Here is a 13765-nt window from a genome sequence, read left to right on the forward strand (position 1 = left end):
AGCCTAAGATAAAATATTTAATATATCTTCTATTGAATGTAGTTCACAGTGTACATTTTAATAGAACATTTGTTTCACTTAAAGTGGAAGCGTAACTTTGACCCAGTGTATTAACTTACTATGTAAAAAGCATCATTGCATTTCAAAGCATCATTCCTCAAAAAAAAAGTAAATGACTAGAGCTTAAGTGTGCCAAGCACTTATGCTCTCAGCACAGTATAAAGGCTTGGAGGCATTCATTTCATATTACAGGGAAGAGGGGTTTTCATAGTGGACTCCTCTCCTCGTCTTTTTTGCATGGCTGAAACTGTGTCACTAAGCAGGGACACAAATTTGCACCCAATTTTCAACACCCAATTTACTGGTGTCGCTTTAGATTTGTTGGAGGAAAAGCTGGGGCATTTTCCCTGATTCAGACACCGAAAGAAGGGGGTATGAGAAGGAGTGAGGATGAGGAAACTGGAGGTGTCTTAGCTGACAGATTGAGCGTGAACCAGATCAACTACACATACTGCACATGTTACATTCCAGATATACACACATTTATACATCAACATATATGCACACATAGAAGCCACACACACACACACACACACACACACACACACAACCACATTACTTTTGCAGTTATGGCTAACAGTTAGATCAGGGGTGACAGATGAAAGAATTGAGGGCAGAGTTTGTGCAAGGGATCGAGGGACTGCTGACAGGACTGTGACAGGGCTTAATTACCAAACCAGTGCTGTACTCTGAAAGCTGTTTCTAAAGATTGTAGTCATCTAAATAGATTAAAAACGTCCTTTCGCTACAGTCTAAGCTGCCTCGCCGTTTGCCTCTGCTGTGAATTTAACGTCAAATGAAACAGAAACTGCAGAGAAAGATGACAGGATAGTGGCAGAGGTAAGCACAGCACAAGGGACATAAAACAAGAAAATAAGGTGCGAGGGAGGAAAGGAATGCATATAACTTTTGGGTTCAAGACAGGAGGCATTAGTTGTGCCCCAAAACCTTCCTCGTACTTGTGTGCAAGTCTATCAGCTTTAGGTGTTTAACAGTTCAAGAAACCAATCCTGCCTGGATTTCCCATTGACTAATCACTGTCCTTTCCCATTACCTCCCTCTTCTGTATAGATATATGTATATACTGTTATATTTAAGATGTGATTTGTCTAGGTGCAGGTGAAAAGTATCCTTAGTTGGTGGGGGAACTCAACCTTTGAACAAAATGCACGTGTTGATAACAGGATGAAATCAAACCATTTCAGGGCACCTGACTTAATTTCGATTCTTATATATTTGTGAGAGGAAAGTGAAACCATCACTTGGCATATGAGACATATGGTTAGATTATTTAGTATAATGCAGAGCAAAGTCCTATCATCTGGTATTCTTAACATCACTGTCCTGAGTTATTTTGAGCAGTATGAAAATAGCTGCTCTTCAGTTTTGCTGCTCTTTTTTGCAACATAAAGCCGGCCTATGGCGATCATCATGGATGTAAGTATTGGACCACCGAGAGCAGTTTGTCAGTGCCAGGAAACATATCCATTCATGTATCCGTATAGTCTTCCTTTGGGCCTCATAGACCTCCTCATTTGTATCTCTTGGCCCCTTGGCAGTGCTTCATAGTCACATGTGATGTTATAAGGCCAGATCATCAGCAGAGAGATACTAATGTTGGATCCACTTTCTGTTTCAGACAGATGCCAGGACAGTGACTTCCATCTAGCACCAATCTTTCTTCTTCATGCTCACTTACTCAGAAGTGTGTTCAATTGCCTCACAAAGAGACGTCTCCACCCCTGCAATAAGAGATTAGACTCATTAGTAAGATTAATGAGCCTGGTAATGATGTTAATCAAGTACATCAATATTGAAATGGAACACAGAAATTTCATCACCACTGCATCAAAGACAGGAACAGTACAACCATGTCATCTTTCTTTTTTCAGCTGAGGCAAAACAGGCAAAATCTCGGGACTAAGTCAGGCCTCATGTGAGGAGCCTCTTGCAGAAAGGTCAACAAGTAACATGAATTATTACTCAACTGATTTTACAAGCACAGTGAAGGTCAGCTTAGAAGCCCTGGGGACGATTACTGAACCGTGAAAACCTTCTTTAATTCTTTGTGAGGTCAGAGACAAAAACTGATGATGTCCCCATGGGTCACTGAATAAACTCTGGAAACCATAAAATGGGGTGTGGAAAATGGTCTCAAGATGTGTTAATTTGCATTAATATAAGGATGTTTTTAGTTTTTGATTGAATTATTTTCTTGAATTGTATTTTTGGGACTGCCTTATGGTTGTTAAGTTTTTTTGCTGTGTGTTTTGTTCAGTGATAGGCCAATCTTAGAGGAGTTTAAGACCCTGGGCAAACTGTGTCAGTTGAAAGTGCTCAGTATGAGATCTGGAAACATCTTGACCAGCAGTAAGCTGAAAATATAGATATTTTTACATCATTTATTTCCCTGTCTTATACCAACAAAATGTTATCACTCTTTACGCTACTTTGACATTTTCATCTGTAATTTTCTTTCCATTTTTTTCTTCCTTTTTTCTGAGTGGTGTAAACGTCCTTATCTTCTCATAATGACTGATTATGATGTGATCAGTAATTCGCATTTGATGTCAGCAAACATGTAGAATCCAACATTTTAGTTTCTTGATTTTTCTAAATGGAGCGCCGCCTGCAAGCTAGTTCAGGCAGACAACTCAAGCTGCGCTCAGTCATACTGACATGTCATCATCCTCCCTATCAGCTGATCTCAACATCCTCATTTGGCGGTCTATTTAAGCTGCATGTCTCCCCGTCTCTGTCTCTGCCTCTGCTTGCAAGTGCTCCTGCTGTCCTGCTCAGTGCTGTGTGCAAACTTTGTACCCACCTCCTCCCCGGCATCCACCTGCGGGCTCCGAGGGGGGTTAGTCCTATCTCATTGCTCCTAAATGTATGCATTTAAACAATGTATGCTGAGTAATGAGGTTCGGAGCCCATACGCCAAACACAATACTGTATGCTGCAATAAACTTTATCTTAAGTGAACGTGAGTTGTCGTACTGAACTGCTTATCTTTTTATGTTTGCATGTGCAACAATATGAGCACTGGCGTGAGAACCAAGCGGCAACCTCCGATCTCAAAATATGAAGCCCATGCAGAAGTGTCATAAACTGCAGTTCATTCCCCACACTGTACAGGGGGGGACATTTGTGTATAATGTGACACTTCAGAAGACATTCAAATTAAGAGTTTTGCTCATTTAAGGACATGACTGACTTGACTGACAAGGGGGAACACACTAGCTCGACAGCAGTTAGGTTGCAAAAATTGCAAACAGGAATAAGGTGAGAGTGACTCTGAAACAAAGAAGAACTCATTGTGCTGTCAGCTTTATACCCTGAAATTATAATCAGCACAGTCATAAGACAGAATTTGAAAAAGAAAGACAAAATGTTCTCCCAAATGTTTATGTGAGGCGGCTGAAGTGTGTCAGCGTCATTGTGTTAAAACACAGAGTGACGGCATGAACCCTCAATGGATTGTGAACATCCTGAATATGTCACATATATTTATTTACTATATTATACATAGCTTGCAGTAGAAGAGATCAGCTCTGTACCTCTTACATCAGTCCAGATTTACTCTCTTTACTGCTCACCATTACAATTTATCTGCCTCTTACCATCCTCCAACTTAACTTTAAAAAAATGTATCGATACATCTCATATGACTTCTTTAATTCTTCCTTCAAACTTTCTGTTTAGTAAGGTGGAGCGTGTCCTAAGACAGAAGAAACTTTGAACAACAAGGAGAGCACACTTTCTATGTGTGTGAGTTCCTGTGGTGTATTCTGCTGCATGTCCCCTGCTGCAGCTGCCTTTGCTTTGCATTAGATTTAGGACATCACTTTCTCCTCTGAGATCTTATTAGAGCTTGTTTTTTGCCACACATTTGCATACAGATCAGACTCATGACCAATGTAAAGAAGACAGACATAATAAAAGTAAGGTGGAGACATGTGAAGCCACTGGGGGCTGAAATGCGAAACTTTCCCTGGAGCTGCATGACAAGCTTTCTGAGTCAGGTGTAGATTTGGGTCTCTAGTACTTTAAACTTAGCTGAATAATTAATTCTAGATATCATAGATCACAGATGACTGCAGAACAGAAGGTAGCATTCAATCATATGATAATGTTTTAGGCTTATTACAAAATGCATCCATCACAATGAATATAATATATGAGCTGAAGGAATCCAGATGTCAGTTTTAGCCCATATTTGATGTTTATTTTATAATCTGTCCCCTCATCCGTCTTTGTTATCAGTTGGATACAAAGTTAAGCATTTCTCTGAACTATACCAGGAACGAAATTTCCTCCTTTCATTTTTTAAATTGACAAATTCTTTGAGATTGTTTTTTTCTTCCATCAGTTAAATGCTGAGTTATAACATTGAAACATGGTTAAAACAATGCAAAATGTATGATTTATTTGAATAAATATGAGGGTAAATGTGGAATGAAACCTCTTTTGTTTCTCCCTCTCACTTTTTTCTTCTGGCTCAGTAACTGTCATGTTTTACTTTTAGCCAATAACTTATTTTTAAATCAAATAAACCTTACTAATGGTAATTTTGTTTATGTCCGACATTTATTTGCTTTATCAGAAACTTTGTCATCCAAGAACACAAGTGAACAAACCTCTACAACCTCGGGCAACAAACTCATCTCCTCAAACAGCCACCTTGGTCTTTCATGAAAGGAAAGATATTTCCCTCACATGCTCAGTGTTGCACCACTTTTGATGTTCACTGTCACAAGTCCCCAGCATCCAGCCCTCCTCTGACCGTAATCAGTCAGTTACAATTACCAGCATCTTCTCATCTCCCCTTCTCCTCCCCGTGGGGTTCTTTTTCGCTCCGAGTAACCTCATGTAATGTCCTATCTTATCAGTGGAGTTTGTCAGCTCCATGCTGCTTATTCCCTGTCTGCTCTCTAAAGCTCACAGATCACGTGATGTTTTTTTCTGCTCCCCAGCAGCCTTTGTCTGATTTGGCGATAACACCATGAGAGCTTATAGGACACCTTCATCCATCAGGTGACCGGTCAGAGTAATGTGTCATGTAGATGGTCAGAGATGATGCTCAGAGATCTTGGGGAAAGAAAGCCAGACGTGTAAAACCCACACAACCTTATAAAACCTACTTACTAAGCCCCTTTCTTGAGTTTCTGAGGATGTCTTCCAAAAACTGATAAAACTGTGAATTCTTAAGCTTTCAACTTTGCATGAAGCTGTAACAACAAAGTCTATCTACACGAATGCTCCTTTGCAGAGGTTTCATCTTCTGTTCTTCAAATTCTTTGTTATTAAATCCTAATAGAAGTCCTGCAGGCCATCTATAATTCAGTATACATGCAAAGAAAAAGCTATACAAGTAACTTTGGACCTTTTTTATTAATGAGAGATACATGTTACAGCAGTCAGCTCATCTCTCAGACCTTTAATGTAAGAGAACATAAAGTCATACATCAATTTAATGGATTAAGTTGTACAGTTTTACATTTACATTATCTTACTTTCATGTAAGTATTATGAAATTATTATTTTTTCTATTATTAGAAAAATGTTTGCACAGAAACAGGAAATGTAATTTTGCCAGATATTCTCAAAGCACTCTCAAAGTGCTTCTGCAAATGATCCACTGTCAGTGCCTCAAACACCTGATGTTTTGAGTGGTTTGTGTTGTAGTCACTGTTAGATATCAACTAAGAGGGGTCTTAATGTCTTTACTGATGTGCAGGAAAGTAGTATTTATTTCCAGTACTACACAGCCAGCTACTGTGCATGTTGCATTTTTAGTTTTGTGTTTTTAAATCGTGGTTCAGGCGAAACTTTGAGCCTCTTATTTGTGTTGAGTCAGTTGTCGTCTCCAATGAGCAGGAAAATACTTTCTGCCCCTTCCTTAAACAACACATTAAACTAAATGTGGTACTAATCCTTATATCAGAGATAATAAAGTTGTTTTGCCTCATTAAGAATTTAAGTCTTATCAGCACCAGGATGTGGGACTAAGGACTCTTAGCACTTTGTGAAGGCTGTTTGAGACCTTTCATGACCACGTCAAGCACCAAATGGTGTAAATCACATTAAAGGGTGGTCCTCAGCTATGTTAAAATGTTAAAAAAGGAACATTCACCCAACATCACCACACCAGACTGAAACCCTCATGTCTGTCGATGAGGTGAGTCAGAGAATCTGTGAAGGTGTTTGTCTCCCTGCTCTTCATTCGTCCTGTCGGTCTCAGAGACTGTCAGTCCTCACTTCATCTCAGCTGGTGTAAAAAAATGTTTGATTCTGCCTCAGCTCTTTATGTGTCAAAAATACTGTTACTTTGAAACCGCCCACTCACTGACAGACTTGGATGGACAAGCTGTCCTGTAGAGCTATATCCACATTCTGATATCTCTGCTGTGAGAGGGGTTTGAGACATTTTTGCATTTAAAATGTAGTGACTACTTTATGAAGAACATCAATCCAGATAAAAGTATTTCTCCTCAACAGATTTTCATGATATCAATATGTTGTTATTATCACACAAGAGGACACCAGAACACAGGTGCAAATTTTAATGTATTTTCTGTCTTAGTTGTATATCTTTTATTGACCCTACACTGCTTTGTGGAGCCCCACCTACTGTGGATATTGGTCAAAAGCATTCCCACTATGACATCAACTCTGTAGTGCACTACCAGTGGGCTGATGGCTTATTCCTGCAGCGCCATTTCCCCACTGCTAAGTGTTGTGCCAATAGCAAGAGGGAGCAGCCAAACATCATCTCCATAAAATGTGAGTTTTACACACAAAATGGGGTTGAAGACAACATCAGTTGAAGCAGTATTTCTGTTTGTTAGGTCATCTGTACATTTACATTTTTTTTTATTGTAGCACTCACACCACTATATGTCTTCAAGTCAGTCCTCAGACATTAACTATACCCTAAGGATCTGTTGTCACCATGCAGATTCAGGCTTGCCAACATCCCTGCTCTCACTATCAGCCAGAATATTGCTCTTGTTGCAGACTCAATTGTAATCTTCAGGACTTACATAAAAATGACAGAGACTCTCTTTTGAAGTGCTTCATGTCTAAGGGAGGATATTTTTCTCTGACTTTTTATAGCACATTTACATAAGCTTAACCTTTATTAAATACTAAGGATTGTACAAAAACGGAATTTTCTATAATAATGTATGCATGTGTCTTCACTATTATATCGCAGTGCGAGGGCAAATAGAGATATCATGCTCAATAGTGTTAACTTTTCCTTCCATACACAATTGTTTTGTGCTCAAGAAGACACTCAATACAGAGACCCTAAGTGATCTTCTGTGGTGTTTGACGTGATAGACTGAATATACACCCTCATCACCTACTGCTCTGGGATGCTTATTCAGGTGTTTTCAACTGTTTCTGCATTGTCTTTGTAATCCAGTTTAATTTATTATTTACCTTTTTTTTAATCTCCCTTAGTTTTGAGTTTGTAACTTTTTCTTGGGATGCACCCAAAGTTGTCTTTTCTTGTGACGTAAGCCTTTAAGAGGAGAGGTGAAATGTCTTCAATAATTCCTGCCTTTTCTGATCAAGCTTTGAATTAAAGTCCTATTCACCAACACCAGGGTTTACAGCCAGTCAATCATAATTGTCTGCATGAGTGGTAACTGTTGTATTTTTAAGGGTTGTTGTGTCCAACCTTCCAATTAACATGACAACAATAACACCTTTGTGTAACATGCGTCATGGCTCATCTCCATGATCAGACACAGCACAGGAGCAAACTGCATAAAGCTTCAATTTAATGGCCGTGTTTGTACTTCATTATCATTCATTCTTTATGTTTTATTGATTTGAATTTCAGACAGGTTAAAAGTGATGCACCATTTCTGGTGCTATCAGCTGCTACAATTTATTCTCCGTGAATTCACCCCTGAGTTTCTGACTCATCTGTTTCCGGCTTCTGGGTACCCCATGAGGCAGGATTATTGGCTTTTAGACTAATTCAGGTATTAGCACTGGCTGGCTTTTTGGTCTGACTTTAATAACTGAGGTAACTAAGGCTAAATATAAAACCTACACTGCATTAAGTCAAAATGCCATTAACCATGTATCAGACTGACTCCTAATAAATCATCACTATGCTACACAATGACTGGCACTGCTATGTTTTTAAAGATATCTTAACTTGGACCAGCAGAATTGCATGTTTTGTAAACGCCTTTTAACATGAAACAACAACATCCCAGCCTTTCTTAAGCATATAACATGTTTTCTAGTTAATGAGATGACAGGACAAGACAGAGGCCAATAATGTATGCATCTGCTCATAATTCTTCTACAACACAGCTTATAATACTGCAAATCTGTTTTTCTCATTTATATCCAGACTTTGTGCAGCACAGTGATGAGCAGGAGTTCTGTAGTATGTCTTCCTCTGCTTCATGCTCCAGCAGTCAGAATCCCTGCTCGCTCATGATGTGTGTGGAGGCCGTCAGGACATGCCTCGCTCAGACCTCTCAGCCTGTGGCCTCAGAACCAAAACCAAATGCCGACCTCTGATATCTGAGGGAGGAAATGGGCCTGTAGTGATGACTGGATCACTGGCAGACATCCACAGGAGATGGAGATGGGCCAAAATTGAAAAATGATGCTGTAACAACATGCATGGCTGGCGCTGTTAGGTCAGCACCAAACAAGGCAACTTTCTACTACATGTGAAAAGACATTACCTTCAATCTGCAGTGCTTATTCTCATTATAGCTCATTGTTTCTTTCTAGAGGTGTCACACAGTAGTGACAAACATTTGCTGTTTGCTGCAGTAGTTTGTCAATAGGGTCAAGTGCATTTGGCTGACATTGGACAGTTTATATCTGTTTGTGTTAAGTGTTTAGCTGCTGTCATATAGGCTGCTTCTTTAATCTGTGCAGTTATCTCTCATTGATATAATGCATAAAGGGAGGGGATCAGCAGCATATAACACACCTACAGGTTGAAATATGGCAGAATAATGAAGGGAAAGTGGGGTAAGTGTGGGATGTGTGTTTCTCTAATGATGTTCTAGGACTGGTTGGGGTTGGGAGTAAAAAGACTGGCTTTGGAAGTCTTGGGCCAGGGGTGTTTATGTCTGTCACCAAGGCAATAGCATCATTCCTGCTTCGACTAGCTTGATCTTCACCTGGTCATCTTCTCATTCGTCTCAAAACCAATTAAAATCCTTTCTTAAATTATTCCACTGACGGCCATTATAGCCTGCCTTATTTTCATTTCAAATGCATTTTCACTTTGACTTTCAATTCCCTCCCATCACAGGGCCGAGCATAATGTGGTCCTCTGCCCTCCCAGGTACACCCATTGCACAGGAGATGAACTCAGACAGGTGCCATACCGCTCAGAATGTTGATTGGCCTTTTAGAAATCAGCTTCTGGCTCCACTGTGTTCCCTGATACTGAGTCAGACCATCAGCAGACACTCAATGAGTCTCTCTTGTCCTCTCCCCCCCTTCATCCTCTCTCTGTCAGGTCCTTTAATGTTTAAGCTAGCAGAGGAGAGTACTTCCATTAAATAGTTTTCATATTAAAATCACATTTTAAATCAGAAGAGCACTGATTATGGAACTCTAAATGTCTATCATAGGGGTTGTAACAAAAAAGGACAGACTAGGTGCTAGCAGGAATTGGTTTCATTTCCTTAAATGGTATCAGAGCAGTCAGACTGAGAATTTTCATAAACTGGACTTCAGTAACACCTTAGCAGGAATTCATCATAAAGGAGCCCAAACAGAGTAGAAGACATCCATCCATCCATTATCTCGACCACTTATTCAGTTTTGGGGTTGTGGGGGCTGGAGCCTATCCCAGCTGACATTGGGCAGAGGGCAGGGTACAACCTGGACAGGTCGCCAACCTGTCGCAGGGCAAACACAGAAAGACAGACAACCATTCAAGCACACACTCACTCTCATGATGTTAAAATATTTTGAGCGGCACATGTAAAAGTCGGTCAACCATTCTCCAGCAGTGGATACATTTGCTCAAGCTCATTCTGGCATGTATGTGTTTATCATAACCACTAGAGATTACACACTGGTGCTTAAAGCTAAATGTGTCCAGCTTTAAGCACCTGTGTGCGACAGTCTCACAGAGAAAGCTAAATGCGTCCAGCTTTAAGCACCACTGTGCAAAAACACTCACATGCAACATGCTAACAATGACGATATTTATGCCTATTAGCACTGATGTTATCATCATAGCTACCACTGATTAGCATGTTAGCAATGTAACACTTTAAGACAGAAACATCTAGGTAGGTGCAGTAGAATTTCCATGTTAAGCCGAAAAAAGACTGGATTTATTTTGTTCCTTCAGCACAGCTCACAATAGATGATCTGTATTGTTGTGAGCTCTTTCAGTGTCATACTCCAATCTAACATTTTATTGTCTCAGACAGTTTTACCTCATATGTGTCTCCTCTCAGGCACACTTCCAACACCAGATGATTGTATTACTCTAGTTTGTTTGCATGTCAGATTATTATTCTACTGTGCAGGTGCTGAAATCCAAATGTGATTACATGGGGAGTGAATGGGGATGTGATAGACCAAAGTAATGCATCAGTGTCAAACAGCACTGCTGGTCAAATATGATTTTCTCTCAATCTGAAGAAATAAGTTTTCTACTCCAGACGTATGTATGTGCAAGATACAGCCAATTGACCAGATGGTGGATGTGGATGGAGGGGAAAATGGTAGTAAAAAAGAAATAGCTTTTTGTACTGGTAGTACAATATAGTCTACTGTAAGACCAAGACATTGGGTGGATTTGGGACTCCATAACTCCAATGGTATTACTTATGAATAAGATTGAAGAGGTGTTTAGATTTATAGTAATGTGTCGTGACTGAGCGTCAATTTGCTACCATGTGAATGCTCTTCATGCAATACAGAGGAGGGTATTAAACAGCAAACAAGCTCTTGAAACTCTATAACATGTTAAAGTTATTATTGCTCATCGGTTTTAAAGAGCAAAATACAAGCTTTCAGAGTTCCTCTCTTCCTTTCTTTATTTACAGCCTCTCACTCTCTCCTGTTGAATAGCATCAAATCACAACCATCAAATAATTGTAGCTCAGAGGAACATCGTGGCTTTTTTCTGATTTTGTGTTTTTTTTTGCTTGTGTTTCTTATCACCTCTGTACAACACCACAGCCACAAGCAATTTCCCCTCACTCTGTGTGACCTGTAAAAAGAAAACAAAGCACAGTGACTGAAAGGAGCGCACCGAATTGAATCCTAAAATTGCACTGAACAGCTACTTTTGGTGTTGTCTGGTCATCTTTGTACCATCTTTCTACCTCCTTTGGGTCGATTAAAACACTGAAGGCATGTTTATGCCGGAACAGTTCTTCTTTCAATTAGAAAAATAACTTTTTTTGTAATTGAAAGAAGAACCTTTCATTTGGCTTCAACTCTCGCGGTTGAGAAGGTGCACCCTTCTGAATTGACGTCACAGTTCTCCCATTTTGTCAGAGTACACTAGAGAAAGTTTAAAAATGTTACCTGTTGACTTATCAAATAGGCGCTCTCTGACCCAAGCATCCCTGAACTTCATCCTCAAAAGCACCCTCAAAACTGAATGGTGGGGGCATGTGCCTGACCATTTTTACATTGTTTTTATATGAAAGGTATGTTGTGAATGAAAAAAAAAATATATAGAGGAAAAGATTACGATATTGAGCTTAGCAAATCAATGTTTTAAGTCAAAAAATTACCTCTACTTATGCCATATATCACACCTAACTACCACCACCAACATGCTGACTCAGCCCCATCAGGCACTTTGTCATTGATTTGACCAAACTGATCAAGGTCTGTTGCTGCTAATAAATTCGTGTCATATCTTGACCGCCCGTGATGTCTAGATGTTAAAGCAATCTTTGTGACAATAGCTTGCTTGCATAGTAATATGTTTATTACAAGAAACAACACCAGTATCAAACAAGCACAGCGGAATGCTTGGAGGAACAGCTCTTCAAATCTGCTGACTCCCAGAAGACTGTTAAAGACAGCCTTAAATAGTCTGAATGCTGTTGATGTACTACACACACACAAACTTATCTTAACATCTGGTATTCTACTGTATAGTACTGTCCTCCAGCTCTGTTGACCTAGGGGTCGCAAAAACATGTCCCTGCAATTCACTAATCAGGAAAGGGGTCTCTATCTAAACAACCCTGGGAGTCTGAAATAAAATAGACTTCTCCTTGACTTGTTTTATGTCAGACACTTCAAATGTAACTCATAAAACCCCACTTCAAAAATACTAAAATATCCCTTTATGCTTTGGAAATAAAATTACTTCAGACTTTTTCCATGATTAGCATTGACCATTATAATTGTGGATACTACTAGATTTACTTTAGTGCTTCATATGAGTGTTGGGTGATTTATTAAGGAACTTTGGGTTAAAGGAGTTTGATCATAGATATACTCCAGATGATCAAGAGATCGTTGAGATCAGAGGTGCTGTTTCTGAGAAAACATTTGTCTCTATGTCAGCCTGCTGAATCATTCGGAAAAACATTAAGTGTTTGAGTAAGTTGGATATGTGGACATCGCTAAAACACATCAAATTCTTGATTATGAGGTCGCCATTTCATCATGTTTCATCTGAAGGCTACACTGTTGGCAGAGTGTGTCTGTGTGTTAGAGAGAGGATAACTTCCTCTTCATCTCTCAAACACCATCTTGAAAGAGACTCCATCTATAATTTCAAATGCAGATGAACAACGTGCTGAAGACGGTTGGGGAAATACACAAATAAATCAGGCAAAGGCTCTATGATGGGTGAGTCTGTTGGTTCAAAGCAAAATGTTGCCAGCCAATTTAAACAAATGATCAACAAGAGATAATATTACGCTGAAAGCAAGACATTGATGGTGGTGACACTTTCGAACCGTACCATGTAACTCTAGAAGCTCTTGAAGCTTCTCTCTGATCATACAGTTTCAGATCATTCTTCACTCAATCTGCCAAGAACTACAGTATATATCACATCACAGCTGTCTTATGACATTTTCAATCATTAGCGGTATAAATCCGCTTCTTCACAGCTTCTTTCCATAACAAATGAGACGCAGGGAAATGGTAGTAAATGGCTGCATCTAATAGAGAAGTTCTTTGCCAATAAAAAACAAGATACTACAGCTCTGGGTGTGCAAGACTCATTAACTTCTGGCAGTTTGTCTGTGGGGTCGGTGCCAATATGTGTGGGCTACGTGCATGATAATGTTACTGAGAACAAATACTCTGGAGAGCTTTTATTGTGTAAAACCTTAAATCAGCTGGACTGGAATCTCACCTATTATGGCTCTTTGATATTAACTTTTAATTATAATGCAGACAGAATGTGGCATCATGGGAAGTCAAAATTTTGTAGGTATTTTTACTTATTAAAAGGGCCGTAAGTGCAAACTAAAAATCAAAACACAACACATCACCCTCAGTTTAACTAAACCTCTGATTTTTACACAATGTCCATATGAGATGAAACACTGTGAGCAGAGGGCTCTGCATGGAAGATTAAAGCTGAGTTGATCTTACAGAAAGCAGAGGTTGTCTGGAGTTTAACATGTTTAGGAGATATTCACACAAGGCACCCTGATAGTTTAAGAACCCACACGAAGGGTTACGCTGCTCCCATGAACTCAACTCTGCC

The sequence above is a fragment of the Notolabrus celidotus genome, chromosome 2 (genome assembly GCF_009762535.1).
Source record: "Notolabrus celidotus isolate fNotCel1 chromosome 2, fNotCel1.pri, whole genome shotgun sequence".
NCBI classification, from domain to species: domain Eukaryota; kingdom Metazoa; phylum Chordata; class Actinopteri; order Labriformes; family Labridae; genus Notolabrus; species Notolabrus celidotus.